Here is a 20551-nt window from a genome sequence, read left to right on the forward strand (position 1 = left end):
GACGGCATCAAACATTTGCATTATAGGGGTCCCAGAAGGAGAAGAACAAGTGTTGAAAATGTATTTGATGAAATTATGGTTTAAAGCTTCTCAAACCTGAGGGAAACAAATACCCAGGTATAGGAAGAACAGAAAGAGGTAAGACCAAAAAGCAATAGAAAAAACTAAAACCAAGAGCAGGTGTTTTGGAAAAGATAAAGTTGATAAGCCTTTAGCCAGACTCAGTAAGGAAAAAAGAGGGAGGACCAGGTAAACAAACCAGGAAATGAAAGAGGAGAAATTACAACTGTTATCACAGAAATACAAATGATAATAAGAGAACACTATGAACAGTTATATACCAACAGCTTGGACAACCTAGGAAAAAAATGGTTAAATTCTAGGAAATATACCATCTTCCAAGAGTACTTCAGGAAGAAATAATTTGAAGTGACCAATTACTCATATAGAAATTGAATCAGTAATCAAAAACCTTCCCATAAACAAAAGTCCCGGACCAGGTGACTTCACAGGGGAATTTTACCAAACATTTAAAGAAAAGTTAATGTCTATCTATCTTTCTCAAACTAGTCCTAGAAATTGAAGAGAACAGTCTGAAATACAGTCTACAAGGCCATTACCCTGATGAAAACCAGACAAATAAACTACAAAAAAAATTACAGGCCAATATCTCTGGTGAACATAGATGTAAAAATCAACAAAATATTAGCAAACTGAATTCAACAATATTTAGAAAGGATGATACACCATGATCAAGGGGGATTTATTTCAGGGATGCAAGGATGATCTGCAAATCAATCAATGTGTTATACCATGAAGGATAAAAATTACATGATCATCTCAATAGATGCTGGAAAAGCATTTGAAAAAATTAAACATCAATTCATGATTTTAAAAAACCTCTCAAAACAAAACCCAAAATATACAAATTGGACCTAATTAAATGTCAAGGCTTGTGCACAGTAAAGGAAACCATCAACAACACAAAAAGACAACCTAATGAACGGGAGAAGGTATTTGCAAATAATATGATCAAAAAGGGGTTAATACCCAAAATAAAGAGCTCATACAACTCCATATAAAAAAAAACCTGATTAAAAAATGAGACAACCTTAATAGACACTTTTCCAAAGAAAACATACAGACGGCCAACAGGTACATGAAAAGATGCTCAATGTCACCATCAGGGAAAAGCAATCAAAACCACAATGAGATAGCACCTCACACCTGTCAGAACTGCTGCTGTTAAAACAGCAACAAATAATCAGTGTTGGCAAGATGTGGAGAAAAAGGAACTCCAGTCCTCTGTTGGTGGGAATGTAAAATTAAATTAAAACATACCATATGATTCAGCAATTCCATTTCTCGGTATATATCCCAAGAAAATGCTAACTTGAAAAGATACAAGCACCCCAGTGATCATAGAAGCATTATTTACAATAGCCAAGATTGGAAGCAACCTAAGTGTCCATCAACAGATGAGTGGATAAAGAAGATGTGAAAGATGTACACAATGGAATATTACTCAGCCATAAAAAATGAAATTTTATCATTTGCAGCACGGATGCACAGGAGGGTGGTATTATGCCTGGTGAAGTAAGTTAGAGAAAGACAAACACTGTATGTTAGCACTTATACATGGAAGCTAAAAGATAAACAAAAGAATATAACGTAACAGACTCATAGGTACAGAGAACGAACTAGTGGTTACCAGTGAGAGAAGGGTAGGGATAGGGGCAAGATAGAGGAAGGGGATTAAGGTCTACAAACTGCTAGTGTAACACACATAACATACAAGGATGTAATAATGTGCAGCACAGGGAATATAGCCAATAATATAACAATTTTAAGTGGAATATACTCTATAAAAATTATTGAATCACTGTGTTGTACACCTAAAACTAAAATAACATAACCATACTTCAATTAAAAAAACCAATTATTAGTAGAGCCCAGAAATTATTGCCTGACGCCAGAGGGCGCTAATCACCAAGGGGAGGAGGCTCCCAGCAGGCACCAACTGCCACGAGAGGGCCCACGTCGCCAAGGAGACGAGTGCCAGCCAGGCGGGAGTGACCTCACAGCAGAGGGCCCACCTCACAGAACGCTGAGGGACCCAGCCAGGATCAGACGCTCACCAGAGGGCCCACATCACCAAGGGGATGGGAGTGAGGCAGGCAGGAGTAGCCTCACAAGAGAGGGCCCATAGAATAAAAAAGAGAAGGAATCCAGCAGCTGGAACCTCCCAGCACATGGCCCAGAGCAGCAAGGCTATGGGATCCAGGCCGGAGTGAACTCCCACCAGTGGGCCCACATCATGAAACTGTGAGCAACCCAGCCGTTGAGACCTCAGAGCAGAAGACCCACATCCCAATGGGGGTGGGACCCTGGCAGGAGTATCCTCGCAACACTGGGTGCCCATCAGAAAACTTGGGGAACCCAGCAGTTAGGGCCTGACCCCAGAGGGCCCTCATCACCCAGGGGAGGAGGCGCCCAGCAGGCTCCAACTGCCACCAGAGGGCCCACGTCGCCAAGGAAACGTGTGCCAGCTAGGCAGGAGTGACCTCACAGAAGAGGGCCCACCTCACAGAAGGGTGAGGATCCCAGCCACGGTCAGACTCTCACCAGAGGGCCCACATCACCAAGGGGATGGGAGTGAGGCAGGCAGGAGTAGCTTCACAACAGAGGGTCCATAGAATAAAAAATGTGAGGAATCCATCAGTTGGAACCTCCAAGGAGGCAACCCAGAACACGGAGGCTATGGGATCCAGGCCTGAGTGAACTCACACCAGAGGGCCCACATCATGAAACTGTGAGCAACCCAGCCGTTGGGACCTCAGAGCATAAGGCCCACAGCCCCATGGGGATGGGAACCTGGCAGGAGTGTCCTCGCACCACTGGGCGTAAATCAGAAAATGTGGGGAGCCCAGAATTTAGGGCCTGACGCCAGAGGGCCCTCATCACCGAGGGGAGAAGGCTACCAGCCGGCTCCAACTGCCACCAGAGGGCCCACGTCGCCCAGGCGACGTACGCGAGCCAGGCAGGAGTGACCTCACAGCAGAGGGCCCACCTCACAGAAGGGTGAGGAACCCATCCAGCCACAGACTCTCACCAGAGGGCCCACAACACCAAGGGGACGGGAACCAGGCAGGAGTTTCTTCACACCAGTGGGGCCACACCATCGAAAGGTGAGGAAACCGGCACATGTGGACTCAAGGGGCCTCTAAGAGGATTTCATTAGCTCCTAAGCTAAGTTTCCTTGTTTACCTCTCTACATCATTAAGTGAATCATCTGATTTTAAGTTCTTCACTTTTTAAAACCTTTGTTCTATGGCTAAAGAATTTAGTGTACATTTTACATGAATTAAAACATTCAATTGAGAAAATTAAGGCCACAGCATTTTAAGACTAATATGCTTGAAAAGCATGAGCATTTAATGAAATAGATTCAAGTATTGCATTTCTTTGAAGCAACAGAAATGACCTAAAAAGAAACAAGGGAAAACTTCAGCACTTTTAGAAATAGCTTATTTTCATTATTATTAGATGCAACCCTAGTGCATGTTCTATAAAACCAAATAATAACAAATGAATATGTAACATTAAAAACAAACTTCAAGTGTTGTTATTATTATAAAGGCCACTTTAAAGTAGGAATGAGGTTACCTAGATGTTCAAACCTATTTGCACGTTTCATTGTTTTGTCTTTGCTTATTTGCACAGATCGTTTGGTTGTAACCATTAGAATTTCTGACTAAAAAAAATCAATTCATATCATTATTTTGAAATATTCTTGCGTAATAAAATAGACTAAATAGGAAATACCATAAAACACAATGAAATAAGTTGTTTGGGGTTGCACATATTTTATCTGAAATATTTAATGGGTTATTACCAGTGTTATGTAGCATTCTTCCTTCAGTGATGAAATCAATTGATCTTTGATTAGTTGCCTAGCTGCAGTCATTTTTGAAAGTATTTTTTCCTCACCATCACATTACTAGATTGTAAACATACACTGAAAACAATTTTATTAAGACACATTTAATGCTAAACTGAGCAAAACCTGAGTTCAATAGGAACTCAGGTTCTGAACTTTGATGTCAACAGGCATCTCTTTGCACTCCAGCTCTAACAATACCCAACTTGAGTCATTTACTTTGTATTTCAATTTCCTTATTTGTAAATACGGATAAGAAGAATACCTGCCTCACAGAGTTATTATGAGAATTAAATGAAATAAAGTTTTTGTTACAATATTTTGTATATTACAGGTAGGTGTCAGAAAATATTGTTAAGTAATTATTAATGGAAAATAAATCAAGTCTAGAGCTGCACAATGACGGAAGAAGGTTGCGATGATTTTCTGATGCTATCAGAGAATCATCTGCGATCTTTCATCACCCTCAGTCACGATTCTGATACACACCCTCACCGGTGGGGCAGCCTCCCTCTTCCTTCTAAATGATATTGAAAATCACCAAAGAAATGAATGATTGACCCCTCAGAGGTGTTGAAGAAAATAGTCTAACGAACTCTGCTAGTAAATCCCTGTATCATCAACGGACACAAAACATTTCAAAAAGCAGTTTCAAATGCTTTAAATACGGATCTTCACGCACTGACAGGGCGCTGCTCTAGCCTGTTACAGCAAGCTTAAAACTGAGCCATTATCATATGCAAACGTTATCTTCAAAATTAAAGTTGAAGTAGACTAGAATGGATCACGCATATGGTGAAAAATATGCATAAAATATAGTATTCATTGTATTAACAGGAAAAATCTAATGTCAAAATTGCAAGAGGAGTGTCGCTGAATTAAGCATATCAGAGAAATTCAATGTATAATAGCGTTATGGAAAGTATTTCAACTGAAATTAAAATCCTCATTGCCTTGTTTTGTGATTACCTGAGAAAAGCTAGAAAGCATTTACTCTGTTGTATAAATAATATGTATGATACTTGCAGTGACCCAAAAGCCTAGATTTAAAATCACTCTTACATAGCTTTCATCTTAGCAGTGTGTCATTTTACTCATTTCTAAAAGACCACTTTGGCTTTCCAGTGTCCTCCAAAAAGCAGAAAGAATAAAACCCCTTATATTTACGGAGTAAAGGTTTTGAGAAGTAACAAGGCTCTCCAGTATAGGTTTCCGCGTTTAGGCACTGAAACTGATTTTAGTTTTGAATATACTGTCCCATAAGGAGGCTTGTCATATAAATCAGTGGAAGCATCAATGATTCTTCATACCATCCAGTTAACTTGAACTTACTACAAATATTCAACAGCACACTACAAACAAGTTGATAGCTAGTTGTCTTCTTTATAATCAGTACTAAGTTATACGCATTTTAGTAAAGAACCACTAAATCACATTTTTGCTAAGACTAGAGACCCTATCCGTTTTATGATAGCACACAAGCAAGAGATAGCAGACATTGATGTAGTGGGTATTTATTCTTCACATAACACAGTTGTAGCCATCCTGATCAGCTGGATTAATGCAGGAACATTCCTATAGAACCTATTACCAATATTTCTGAAATGTGTCTACTCAGCTCAGAAGCGATTTCTTTTCTGATGTGTTCACTTTATTCTTTAAACTATTGGAGCCCATTACAATTTTGACCTCACTATAAAATAGGAAACAACATCACTTTGGTACTTGGTGGGTAGGACCAAAAATTTATAAACGATGATAGACTGTTTGAAACTTCAATAAAAGCTTTTGAAAGTCATATTTTAAAAATAGAAACATCCTTCAAGATAACTTGAAATACCCTTAAACAGAGGAGAATTTTTCTCTCCATATAGGTGGAGAATCAGAGAGAATGGAAACAGAGTGACGGCTACTTATTGTAGCCCTGGGGTGGGGAAGTGCTCTCTTGATTCAGGGAGAGGAGGAATTATAACAGGAAAGTATTGCAATATTTTGATGCTATAGTAGGACCATCTGTATAGAAAGTATTTAAATTTGCAATGAAAAACAAAATTTATATTTTTAAACACAGCTGACTTGTAAGGAGTATGGATACTCTTAATCTGTTAAACGTGCTGATGAATTTGGTTGTGCAAATGTAAAATGGGTATTGAAAAAAAGCGGTGACTTGATCTACCTAACAATAAGGAAAATAGTTTGAAGGGCAATCAAGGATGGATTAATGTGAGAGATGAGTACGAAGGGGAATGGAATTAGTGACGTGGGAAGTGTCTGAGAAGCTCACGAAGTAAAGGAATTGTGGGAACATTTTAGGGAGTGAGGGTGGGTGAGGTTACCATCATTCAATGTAAGCTGTTTCCCTCGATTTTTTTTCATTACACTATAATAACTAGTACTCTCATAAATGCTTTGTGCAAGAAGTTTTTCATTTTTAATAACTATTTCCACTTTTGGAAGAGAAATTTTGAATGAAACTGAATTTTGTTTGGGGCTTAAAAATGTGAAATAAATTCAGTAATTATAGAAGGTATAACCAAAGTCCAGGGAAGACCATGATATTATTGTTCCCAAACTGACTATTAGGTATTTGACTAGGACTTCATGTTTCCACAAGTGTATAATAGGCTTGAACCAAGCAGACCTAGATTTCAAGGGACCAAGATATGGCCATTGCTAATGAGTTTCATAATAAGTGGTTTTCTTTGGTTGTTATTTTGAAACATAGTATTCAGGGATCCAGTAACAATGTGGAATAATAAAAATGGTAGATGTCATGTGGAGGTATCTATATGAAACCATGGATAAGAGAAGATTACAGAAAGTCTATTAATGTCATGTGGAAAATGGCATAAAATCCTGAATGATGATCTGGTATAATTAGATCAGCCTCTCAGTTGGGGAAGAGAAAACCGAATAGGGTGTGCACAGTTGGGTCAAAAGGGAGTGACTTACACATTTAAAGAACACAGTATTTTTAAAATCTAAGACTGAGATATACTTGACATATAGAATATACTATTGATTACTTCATACTCTGTCTGCTCTGGGATAATTTTCAAGAAAACATATCTCATGATCTCTGAAATTCTGTAGTATTTACCTAAATATCAAACTGGGATTTGAATACAGGTATAGTCTTCTGAGTTGCTGCTGTTATGTGGTTACTAATTCTATCCCATACTAGATAGGAAGTACCCCCTATATTTTAAAAAGTACCATAGCCTGGCAAATGAAATGACTATAAATACAATTACATATAATATTAGAATTTCCTTAACAAATATTCAAGTTCTGGTTGTTTCATATATTTTTACCTGTCTTCAATTTTTTGAGCTGGGTCATCGGTTTTATATGCCCGGCTTTATCTTCTAAAATGTTGCTTTTGGTTTCATCTCGAGCCAAGAATATGAATGGTTTGTTACCATGGGAAACTTATACTTTTTTCACCCTAGATGCCTACCATTTACTCCCTTTACACAAATGGTTCCTTCTGGTTTGGGCTACTATTGTGATCTGCATCTGAATCTCATTTGCTAGAAACATCTCTGTATGTGTCTGTAAGAGACCACAAAACTGGAAGGGAACCTAGGACTCAAATAGTGCTATTTATTTGTTTTATAAATGAGGAATGTGAACCAGCGGTATTAAATGTTTATCCAAGATCAAACTACATGTGTTTGCCTAAGTCTGATCCTAGATTCCATGTTTCTGCCTATTATGTTCTCTCTCCATCTAAATAAACTTAAGTTTGTCTACTTCAAACAAAGAGTGGATTACTAAACATTTATATACATGCCTAACATTATCTAATAAGAAAAATAATTAAGGTAATGAATATCAAATTTAAGTGGCACCAATAAATTTATGTCCATCTGACCTTTCCCAAATACCACTTCCTTCTAGTAACTTTTTCAGAGGCTATTAAAATTACCAGGAAAGGCTCCTTTCAAATTAGGTACTCATTCTACAAGTTTCAAAAATCTCGGCCCTCAATTTGAGTCCCAGCACTTACAAAACCAATGCCATCATTTGAAGGAATTAAATTTGAAGGAATGTTTCCTGGTATCATTCTTAGGACCAAGTTTTATATTTTTCTGACTCAGTCAGAGGATCAAAAGCCGTACTAAGTATTTCAAACACAGAGGACTTAATTTGGTAGCATAGTGCTGTAAAGCTGGCAGAGGATAGACGGGATGCTGAGATGACACACCGATTACTGTCTGCAAGCAGCAGCTAATCTCCGTCTGTCGGGGCAGAGGAAAGAGGTGGGGTTGAGGAGATGGGGGAGTACAGAGGAGGGGGCTGTGATGCTGGGGCTTAAAGTGTGGGAGCTGGTGATTCGTAAAGGAGTTGCTTTATGTGGGTGTTGGGAATACCAGCAGGAGCTGGAGTGAGTCAACCATTTGTTGCTACTGACTGATTCTGACAGGAATAAAAGACATCCTACCCGTCTTCCTCCAACTTGCCATTCCCTCCAGTATCTTCAGCAAGTTGGACATAATCGGAAAACCCTGCTGGCAGGGGAGTCAGAGCCTCAGCATCACGGAGGAGGGAAGGGAGGAGGGGAAGATGGGCATCAAAGTGAGAGAGAAAAAAGTTATAACTGCCGAGCAGGATACTAACGTGGGAGTCTGGTGACTCTCGAGACAGTGCAGAGTAGCGGTGGTTGCAGAAGCCTCACTTGTGAAGATGTCAGAACGGGAGGAGAGAAAGTAGAAGCGGTGCATGTGGGCAACTCTTACTGAAGTGTTTAGGGGCATATGATTTACCAAGAAATAGAGCAGTAGCTGGAAGAAGATGTGTTTTCAATCACCTTTATCGAAGTGTAATTTATTATGATAAAATTCACCCAGTCAAGATATAGAACATTTTCCACCTCAAAGTCTTCTCAGGCTCCTCTTTAGTCAACACTCCCCAGCTCTGCCCCAAGCTCCACAGCTGGCCCCCGTCAACCAGGCTAAGCTAAGTCCCATTGATGGAACACTATACCCAATGGCAGCAGAATACATACTCTTCAAATGCTCGAGAACAGTCACATAGACCATATTCTGTGCCACAATACCGACGGGAATCATTGTAAAAGGAATGAAATCACACACAGTGTGTTTTCTGACCACAAGGGAAATGAATTAGAAATCAATTATAGAAAGTAATCCAGGAAATGCCCACATGTGGGAAAAATTAAACAACATGGTTCAGATGGAATATGAGTCAAAGAATAAACCACAAGAGAAATCAGAAAACATTTCAAGTGAACAAATAAAAAATCTCTGGGACACAGCTAGAGTTTAGAAGGAAATTTAAAACTTTGAATACACACACACACACACACACACACACACACACACACACACACTGAGTAAAGAACTCAAATCAATGACTTGAACTTCCACCTTAAGTTGTTGAAGCTTGAAAATACAAAATGAAGTTTTAAAAACAATATTATCAATTATCAATAAATACAATACCAATAAGTTCTTGGTGTGAACCTAATTTTAAGCAGAATAATATTTTTAAAAATATTCTTATATTAATTTTTAATATAAAAAGGCAAAAATAAGGCAGTAGTAAGGCAGTTAGCTAAAACTGGCCTGTTTTCCTGTGTAACCTTCCACATTTATAAGGAAGATATGCTTAAAACTGAGGTTTAGAATAGAACTGTGAGGCATTACAACATCCAGAAATGTATGAAATATCAGAAAAGGACTGTGGACCATCTGCGGGAAACTCGTATTTATGTACAGCATACGACATTACTTCATTACATTGATGCCATTCCCAAATAATGCAAAGTCATGGAATTGACTACTGGTGATTAATTTATAGATCTGTAGGACAGTTCTGAATTCATACACTGAAGTGTTGTAATATTTCTGGCCGGTAATGACAAATAGCAAATAGTGAATTTATTATACAACTTTTACTTCGTTTCGTTAGTTCTAGAAGTCACCCTCTTTCGATTGGGTCGACATCGGGTACTTTTCACTTTCTTCATTCACGTATGCTCCCTGGCCACATTCTTTGATTCAATATACACACAAATACATATCTACACATACACAAGCAGAAGCCTATGTACCTGTGTAGAGTTCAGCAATTAGGTATCTATTTGACCTACTTGGTTTTTTTTTTTGCTTGTGCAGGTGATTTTTTTCCAACTCTTTGCCTTCATAATCTATGCCACCTAGAGGTCACTTTATTAAGCAGCAAAATAATTCACATCACTCAACTTCAGCTGAAACCAAGGCGCAACACTGCTCTAGGCAACAGGGAGGCAGTGGGCAAGCCCACCGCTTTTAAACCTGTCCTGCTCTTCCTCCGGGGGTGCCAGGCTCCTCTGTTCCTGTAACTCAGGCCACTGTCACTTGAAACAAGCTTGATCTAAAGGTTGCCAGGTCCCCAGGCTTCCTTCGTCAATGACAGTTACAGCTTTCCTTGCCAAACAGAAGCCACGTTCAAGAGGCAAAACCCTCCATCACACATGCCAGTGCAACCTGGGTCTGACACCACAGCGTGGTTATTTGTCAGAAGAAAAACTGCAATTTAAGCTGGGTGTCCTAAATCCATATTATTCCCATCCCTCTGTTTCTTAAAGATAACAAGAGGAGAACTGAACCGATAGAAAACATTCAACTCAGGTGTGCCGAAAGCATGGTGCCCTGACACAAGATGTCACAGCAGAGCAGAGCTGTAACACTAACACTGGCTTGGGCTGCTCCAAGGGGCTCAAACTTAGTTCGGGTTGAGAAAAACTAACTACACATGGGTCAAAAAGACTAACCTGGCAACAAACTGAAAACCATGGCAGGAAGAGACCTGTTGTGTGATGTGAAAGAGTGAAATTAATGATAATAATCAGCAAGGGATCTAAAAAACCACCTTTCTTTATGTTCTTCCCCTCTATAAAGGAAAGGGAATGAAAACGGAGATATCAGAAACCTAACCTCATATAAACAGAATGATGGAGAGATAATACTGTTTCTGAGTGAAAACTGAAACGGTGTCCCTAAGGAGGACACGGGGGAGGGGCAGCCAGGCTGACTTCACTGCACTGAGGGACACAGATGTCCTGCTCTTTTCGTGACAGCCAGTGTGCCTCCCTCACCCTGTCATTACAGACGCTGGCTTATCTGTCAGTCCTGGCTCTTTCTAGATCCCCTCCTACACCTGTCTAACAAACTTCTTTGAGAACTTTCACTGTATCAAGCATAGTGCTAAAGACCATAACTACATTAATGAATAAGACACAGTCTCTGTTTTCAAAGAGAAGTGGACAGCAGACAGTGGAGTCCGTGATAGAATGAGAAAAAGGGTGAGAAGTGCAACAAAGTGTGTAGAGGGTTCAATTATAGCACAGATGAGACTGAAGGGATCTGAGTGAGGTGGGAAGGGTTATGTTTGAGCTGTTGGTTTCTCTTCTCCTTTTTCTAAGAACAGTGACCCTCAGTCGTGGGCTACACGCACACTCTAAAGAGGTTCTTAGGAAAGCCACTATTGAGTAGGTGCATTCCTCTTAGGAATCAAATTGTTCTTGATCATTCAGTTGTGGAAAAACATCAGAGAGCAACTCAGCCAACATAGTTTCAAGAAGAGTATTGTAGCATGGTTTCGGGGAAAGGTGCATCCTGTGATAGCCTCATGGGATGAAGCTCTACCAGAAAAAGTCCAACTTAAACACATTCCAGTATAATCCACTGTCACAGGGCTCCCAATTCCTACAGAGAGGAAATAATTTGTCCTTTGGTCTCTACTTCAACATTTATGCCAATGCTAGTTTCTCAGTAGGAACTCAGTATTTTCCTGTTGATATAATTTACTTTTCAATTACTTTTGTTGTAATTAATATTTTGTTTTTACAGCCAGTATAAGAACCTCTAACTCTTAATTTTCACATAACTCACTTAAATCACTCACTTTCCTATTAGTGAGGCTATTTTGACATTTCTGAAACCCCCCCCACCCCGCTCTTCTCAGTGACAGCAGCCACCCTCTTCAGGCCCTCAGAGTTCTAAAGAGGTTGAGGCCATTTTTAACTTTGAAGCCTCAACAATAATAAAAACGAATGTATAAATATATATATGAAAACAGGGTAACATAATGCTTTCCATTTTTTTCCTCTGTAATTTTCTCACTTGAGAAAAAAAATGTCTATCCAAAATCAATACTCACAGCACTTTTGTGGTTATTTGTGGACGTGTACTGAGTGGTAACATATTTGAGTCACCCAATGAGCCTGTTCCCAAGTGAGATCAGGCAAGGGGACGCTCAGCCTTCTCATTTCAGAGCTCGCACTACAAACAAGTGTCCTTTTTGTAGTACATGTAGGGCCACATTTTTCAAATTTTTGTGCCTTATATTGGTGATTTTATATTTAAAATGGCCCCCAGGTGTAGTACTAAGGTGCTGTCTAGTGTTTGTAAAGATAAGAAGGCTGTGATGTGCCTTATGGAGAGAATGCATGGGCTAGACAGGCTTCCTCTAGGTATGAATTAACGAATTGACAATACGTTTTATAAAACAAGGCCATGTCTGGATAGGTTGATGAAAATGTAACCCGAGTCTCGCAGGAACCTAACTCTGCATGCCCCCCAGGAGCGATGGTTCAGTGTTCGCTCGTCCAGTGTCCACAGCCACTTTACAGAACTACCTTGAATAACAAGAGCTGACTGTCTAGAGTCAAGAAAAGACTTTTTAAAGCTTCGTGAAATTACTCACAATTAAAGAGGTAAATGAGAATCCACGTTTTGTAAGTACCTAATAGTCACTAAGCTCTGTCCAAAGTATAAAGCAAAGGCAAATTCACTTGATCGTCACAACATGATCATGTAAACAAATGATCAGAAACATCAGATACTTTCAAAGACCATATAGCTTGTAGGTGACCGAGCAGGGATTGGAAGTTATCTTTGTCTTCAGAGTTCGTATACTTTTTATTACAGCACTCCGCCTAACAAACCGATTTCTGAATTTAGATACTTTTACATTCCTAAATGTGAGAAACATTTTGAGTCTGAACTTCAAACTCAATGTTTTTCCTACCTCTCCCCTAATTGGCCCTGTACATTTCTCCATAATAATTTTTAAAAATGTATATCTGGCTGTGTTTCACCTTATTATCTTTGGATTGAAATCCCAGTTAAAACCCTCTTCTTCTCATTCTATGTTCTGTTCTGTTCTCTAACTTCTCAATTCTTAATACCAGTCTTTAAGTTATTTTTTCTATTTTTTTTTTTGTTGTTCAAAAATCAAATTCTGCAGCTGCTTATAATTCCTCTGCAGGTGCCTGATAGAAAATTATTCCCTATGGGTTTCTAGTACAATTCCACCAGGCTCATTTATCACATACAATTACATCTATTCTACTTTTAAAATCTTTTTTGTTTTGTTTCTGGTAGACTTACAAGAAACATCATTATATCAGTTTTCAACTAACATCTGTGGATAAAAAGCATTATAATACAAAAGAAGTGTCTTCAGGGTGCAGCTCAACATCGTTTCTTTCTTCACTGCCTAAATAGCACTACACTCATTTTATTGTCTTGAAATTTTGGAGGAAAAAACGAAACAAAGTTTATTTTACCGCGATAAAACTTGATAGAGTAAGGTTTGCTATTAAGGCCTTAAGGTTGGCAAGAGAGGAAAAAGAACAGTGATTTCTTGTATAAAGTTCTCACAATACAAAGCAGCTATAGCCTTAGCTCTTTTTTAAACATAAAAATAAGCAGTAGAAGAAACACCCCCATGAACTCACTTCCAGTAACTCCCAGGAATGCTACATTTATGTACTCCGAGTGTACCTATATGAGAGTGATGGATAATGACCAGTTGGAACAGATCATGTTTTTTTTTTTTTTTCAGGTATTTATGTCAGTCCTAATGTTAAGCCTTTAAGGAGGAAGTGGAAAGCACTTCAGACTAATGTGCGAATATGAAATCTTTCTTTGAAAATTGGTTGACAAGCATTGTGTGCTTTTCTCCCTTTAGGATCACAAGCTAGCCTATACTATTTAAAATTGTTCAGAGCAGAATGTTGCTCGAGAATGGAAATGATTATAAGAGCTCTTTCTGATAACAAAGTAACCGTGTAGTTTTATGGATTGCTTAGCTGAATCAGCAAGAGAAATTTTCCATCAAAATAACTTGAGAGTCAAGGTTACGAACAGAACTCCCTTGTAAAAATTGGGAGATGTTGCCGTAAAAGCATAATCAAATTGGTCTGAATGTGTAAATTCAGAATAAAAGAGAGAACGTGAGAAGTTCTACTGTGGTGTTGGGAGGAATATTTGTAGAGAAATTCCAAGAGTCCACAAGGAAAACTGGGTTTGGGACTTTCAAGACTGAGGAACTTCTATCCTTCCGGGTTATTCTGGAGAGACTTTTAGCTGATCCACGTATTTCTAATTACCTGAAGCTGGAGGGATTGAAGAATCAAGTTGTATCAGTGGTTTTTAACAGACTTGTTGAGTTTTGGCTGAAAGAAATGAGAGAATCTTTGAGAAGATTCTGGAGGTGAAGGGCAGAGAGAGAAAAAGACTAGTGAAAAACAACTACAACAACGACAACACGTGATCTTCCCCACACCCCACACGATGCTCTAGAGTTTGAGAGGCTATAGAGAGAAGTGGAGTAAATCCTTAACGTGAAGTTCTCTGGGAGGGGACAAAATATAAATCAAAGGCATTCTTTCTAATTATGGACAAGTTGGAGGATGGATTTATCACCGGAAATGTTGGGAGAACGTGGAGATTCCATCCTTGTGAAGTAATTCGTATTCTCATATTAATCACTCTGTCAGTAAGAGAGATGAGACCCCCTGGAGCATCAGTGAGGGTGACAAGTATGAAGGAAAAGACGTTGGGTGACACTCCATTTCAAGAGCTCAGGGAAACATCTCCCGTGGACAGTCCAAGCTTGGCTGGCGAGGTCCGGGTAAGAAAGCTGACATGTAGGAGGCTTCCTTCTCTAGGCAGTTGCCCAGTATTTGAGGAATTATCGAAGCCTCTCTCAGAGACGACTATAATAAGAGTAACTGATCAGACACCAGTTCTTGGGAACTTAATGGGAGATTAAGCAAAAACCCTGTGGCTGGGAGGGGCAATTTTAAAAATCACCTGTCTTCACAGGAAACATCTGAAGCTCCAGGAATTAAAACAATTTCCTGATTATGATGTAATCTAAGTGCGTAACTTCTGCCACGCTAAATACAAGTAAAAACCTTGCTGACACAGTGAAACACTAGACAGCCCAGAGTTCCACTTATTTGCCATATTACAAAATGAGTATAGCAGCTCATTTTATATTGTGATTTAATTTTGTCTATCTGATTTACTTTTCTCTGAATTCCCGTCTAATTATTTCTATCATCTTAATCAACCACATGTATTTTTCTGTCTCCTTAAATAATTGTATCACACAGGATAATGTATAAATATATTTTAATTCTTCTTTGGCATTTTCAAGTTCACACTCTTCTAATAGAAGACAATTTACTAATAATGCTTGGTTGGTTATTTTTATCAAGGCATATATTGTCTTGGAGCCCTAATGATTTTCTACACCGTGACACTAAAGGGCTGTAATTAGGTACTATAGATATTTACACGTGAGCATTGCCACCGGGTAGCATCTTCCATAGATGTTAGTACATGTCCATAAGCTGATTTATATATTCATTATTAATAAGGTGTGCAAAATTTACACCCACTATTTTGCACATTGTAGCTATTTTGATATGTAAATGGAATACACAAAGCAAAATGGGCTAAACACTGAAAAAGGTGACATTAAATTTATCAAATTTAACAGTAAACAGTGTCATTTTGGAAATAAAAGCAGTGAACCATTGCTGTATTTCCAGCTACTAATGCACACAGAATAGAATAGAATATGAAGGAGAATTAGACCTATTTTTAATTTTAATAGCAATAACTTTTTTTTCAAAACTGCTCTGATAAGTCAACAAAGACAAAATGAAAATTTTACCAAAGGGCATTTTTGCTTTCAGTTAAAATGTAGACACTCCCAATAGAACATAATTCCCAAACTAACCACAAGAATATTCGGGAAAAGCTGTAAGAGCAGAGTTTTCAAAACCATCAGAGATTCTGGATGTCAAGAAATTGAAATGCAGAAATAAACAAGACACAAGGCTGGCCTCAGTCCTTGAGGAATGGTGGGAGAAAGAACAAATCTGACATAGATTTTGGGGTAAGGAGAAGCCAGATGCACTTTTAATGACCTGTTAATGGCTGCATGTGGCTTGTATGATGAATCCAAACTCAAAATAGAAACAGAGTCTGTCCCTAGCCACCAATCCGTTCCCACAGAACCTTCGCTGTAGGCATGGGGTAAGGTGAGGGTAGGGAAGAACTGAAAGCCAGTACTGTAACCCCTCCCCAAAGGCACAAAGGGTCTTCCTGAGCGCACATCAACAGCCTACTAACGGTGATGGGAGGGATCAAAGCTGAGCCACATCACCTACAGGTGGACGAGGCGTCCGTCCTGCGTGGAGGTGGAATAAGGGCTTCCACCACGTACACTGCAATTCCTAATGCCTGGGGGTAGAACAGAGACTCAGGTTAAAGAGCAAAGAGAAATACCTAGTGATCCGAAACCTAGCAACTGCTCTCTAGAGCAGAGAGAAATCAACCTGGTTTGGAAAACTTGTGACTGGCGTCTAAAGCACAGACATCTAAAGTTGTGCCAATAACTCAGATCCCAAGCCCTGCTGAAGAAAAAGTCCAAACCCTGCCCTGAAAATAGTGAAATCTAGCGGCAGACTGAGCCTAACTAAAGCGCTGACAAAGTCCAGAAATACTTCAGCTACCGACTGGACTGGCTGAGCTGCTACACCAGCAATCTGTGTGGTGTAGAAAACACCTGTGGTGTAGATGGGGCATACCCCCTTTCTCGGGTGAATATTATTTCCTTTCGTTCTTACTGTTATTTTACATATACAGTGGCAGGAATGCAACTGGTAATTATGAGACAAGCAGAAAAATGATTCATAATCAAGGGGGAAGATAACAAGGGGAGCAGACCCACAGATGCCCCAGAAGTAGGAACTAGCAGATAAGGACTCTAAGAGAATTAGAATAACTATGTTAGAGGAGCTAGGGAAAAAGCCAGGGAATATCAACAGAAAATTTCTATATAAAATTATATGTAAAAAAAGAAAAATGCAAATACTACAAATAAAGATTTCATTGGATTTCATCATAATCTCACAGAATGTCAGCAAAAAATATATAAACTGAAAGCACACACATACAAACAGGATAAATAAGCTGAGCTTCAAAGATTTGTGGAATTAACATGTATAATTGGAGAACCAGATGAAGAGAACATGGAGAATATATATATATATATATATATATATATATTTTTTTTTTTTTTTTTTTTTTTTGCGGTACGCGGGCCTCTCACTGCTGTGGCCTCTCCCGTTGCGGAGCACAGGCTCCGGATGCGCAGGCTCAGCGGCCATGGCTCACGGGCCCAGCCGCTCCGCGGCATGTGGGATCTTCCCGGACCGGGGCACGAACCCATGTCCCCTGCATCGGCAGGCAGACTCCCAACCACTGCGCCACCAGGGAAGCCCGGAGAACATTTTTGAAGAGCTAGCGTCAGAAATATCTGAAACTGATGAAAAGCATCAAGCCACAAAGGTAAAAGGTCATGGAAGCCCCCAAATTGTAAAAAGGCGAAAGAAAATCATACTTAGGCATCACTTAATTGAAATTTCCGAAAAACTAGTTTTTAAAACATTAAAAGTAGAGAACAGAGACACTGCATATAGGGGATAGGGGATATAAATGATAGACCATCTCCTTCAGAAACAATGGAGGCCAGAAGATGGAAGAATGTCATTTTTAAGTGATGCGAGAAAGAACAAACTAGCGAGCACTTGCCAATTTAGAATTCTATAACCAATAAAAATATCCTTCAAAAATAAATGTAAAATAAATGTATCTTCATAACCTCAAAAATCCGAGAGAGTCATATTCCAGGAGACTAGCAACATGAGCAATGTTCAAAGACCTCTCAGTACTAAAGGACAATGGTACTAGATGGAAGCCCTGATCTACATGAAGGAATAAAAAGCAGCTTAAATTATACATGATTATTTGAATAAAACAGAAAACATATTTTCTTATTTTAATATATATTATGGAAGGCAGAATAATGGCTTCCTAAAGATATCTAAGTTCTAATCCCCCAAATTTGTGAATATGTTTAATTATACGGCAAGTCAGATTAAGGCAGTTGATGAACGTCCATCTGCTAAATCAGCTCACCTGTAAATAGGACAGTCACCTGGATTATCCAGGTGAAGCAACGTAATCACAACAGCTCTTAAATGTATATGAGGCAGACAGAAGAGTCAGTAGCAAAGCAATGTGATGTGTGAGAGATTAATAAATGTTTTTACAATTATTACTGAATATAGTTGTTAAATGACTTAAAAGATAAAGGTGGAAACTTATGTGAAAATAAATGAATACTCAGTGTTCTAATCTAGCAATATTGAATAATTCCTCTTTGGTGGACATTTTTTCGTACTTAAGATCAATTAGCCTAAGAGTAATTGTGGTTCTTGGGGTAATTGTGATGCCCCAAGGTCTGGGTGTCACGGGTGACAATGAAACATCTGACTACTTTTGTTTGGAATTGGTATCACAAAAATCTTCTGTATGATAAGAAAACTGTCCTTTTTCAATGTGTGATTCTTATAACATTATTCATTTTTCAACGAACTGTCCTGGCTTATAACCACTGCCTTCATTCATGTGGCATTGTGCTAGGCTGAGGATACAACAATGAATAAATACAGGTCACGCTTCCTCTCCTTTTCACTTTCACCTAATTATCTGTACTGAGATGCTGTAGTTCTATAGTTTAGCATTAAGATTTTTGTTTATGTGCAACTGTCTTTTCATTATTGAAGCATATTTAAAATTTCAGAATAGAACACAAGAAATAGGTAAAACTCATTAGCATATATCACAGAATGATTACAATCAAAATCTGCAATGTGATGAGTACAATTGTACATTTATATTCTGCTAAGTGGAACTAATTGCATATTTACATAGTTTTTGTCATCAGGCTGCACTAGTCAGTAGATAAGTCTGCCACTCACACAGGTTTGGGTTCTTGTATCTCCCCTGTCATATTTCAGTACATCAGTAGGATGACATCACAGTATTCTTGGTGAATTCAACCAGTATTTCAGGGTATGCTTATCTCATTTTCTTCTTTGAATACTAGACTGTGTGATAATACTTGTCTTGGATGACTTTTTTTTTTTTTGAATAGCAATGTAGCATGCTGGTTGAGAACATTCCTATATATTCAGACTGCCTGGGTTTGAATCCATTTACCAATTAGATGACCTTTCATAAATAATCTTTCAATGCCTCAGTTTACTTATGGAGAAGATAATGGCATCCGTTTCAGAGAGTTGTTGAGAATTAAATCAATAGATGCAAAGTACTTAGAGTCAAGGCTGGCACTTAGGTTTTATATAAGTAGGCAAAATATATGTAAGGCTGCAAATCAAAGCAATAAATGTATGTTTCTGGCCCCTTTGAATTTCCTAGCTTGCAGCTAGTGGTGGAGCCCCCTGACTGAGAGCCATTACCTAGGCACTTGCCAGTCATCACAGAAAAGTTTGGGATCTGGAAAGAGAAAGATTCCACTGAAAGACAAAAACAAAGCGTCTACTGACTTTTGCCCTAGAGGCTCTAGGGACCTCTCAGGACAGTACTAGGTGGACATGGTTATATTTCCCTTCTTAAAAACAAACAAAAGAAAAAAACCCGAACTTCCACATAGAATCATCTGGGAGAGACTACCGTAGCTACACATTTTAGTGTCCATATTTATATCACTTTACCTATTGATAAAACCATGACATATGCTACGCAGAGAACAAGACAGCCAACTTATCAAGTCTGTCCTCCATCTCAAAAGAGAAAGAGTAACAATAATGTTTTCTGTTGTGTTCATCTGTTTAAGCCAATTATTGTAGTACTTTGGAATATCAAAGTCACAAATACTTCAGAGAAGGGTCAAACTGATGACTCTGATGGGTAAAATTGTCAGAGACACCATGAATATGTGTTACCATACTCCTGCCAATTTAATAAATAAGGATTGATAGAAAAGCTTATATCAAATCTAGAATGAATGAACCATGAAAGTAATAATAAAATGTTCATTTCATTGGTCTAGTAAAGCCAACTGACAAGATTGTATGCCGGTAAGATATTCACTGGATGGAGTTAAAGCAAGAAGAGACAGAAGACTTGCAAAATAGCTCCAAATCTGTTACAAGCCCACTGTGGTAGGAGTATGTTTAAAACATTTAAGATCAGTATCAGAATAAGCTAGATTATGTTGTAAGTAAAAAATAATCCCCAAATCTCAGGGGCTTAAAATCACAGGTTTATCTTTATTCATGAAGAAGTTGACTCTATATTTGTGTTTGTACAATTGCAGAGGCAGAAAGAAGGCATTATGGGGAACCATGCACTGAATGTTAAGGTTCCACACAAATTTAATATGTCACTTCCACTCATGTCGTTCACCAAAATAAGGAGCAAATTCACA

General features: G+C 38.7%; 1 long non-coding RNA gene across 4 annotated transcripts in view; it reads left to right on the top strand.

The window, feature by feature from the left end:
* LOC109547640 (uncharacterized) overlaps positions 1-20551 on the top strand; it is a 54684-nt gene that overhangs the window by 10303 nt on the left and 23830 nt on the right. For 3 of the 4 annotated variants that reach the window (XR_012328932.1, XR_012328931.1, XR_012328933.1), the window contains exon 1: positions 2337-3188. The exons of the other annotated variant lie outside the window; for it this stretch is intronic. This is a non-coding gene — a long non-coding RNA (uncharacterized lncRNA). Of the gene's footprint in view, positions 1-2336; positions 3189-20551 lie in introns of those variants that run through there. 4 annotated transcript variants of the gene reach the window in all.

The sequence above is a fragment of the Tursiops truncatus genome, chromosome 21, assembly GCF_011762595.2.
Source record: "Tursiops truncatus isolate mTurTru1 chromosome 21, mTurTru1.mat.Y, whole genome shotgun sequence".
Taxonomy (NCBI): Eukaryota; Metazoa; Chordata; class Mammalia; order Artiodactyla; family Delphinidae; genus Tursiops; species Tursiops truncatus.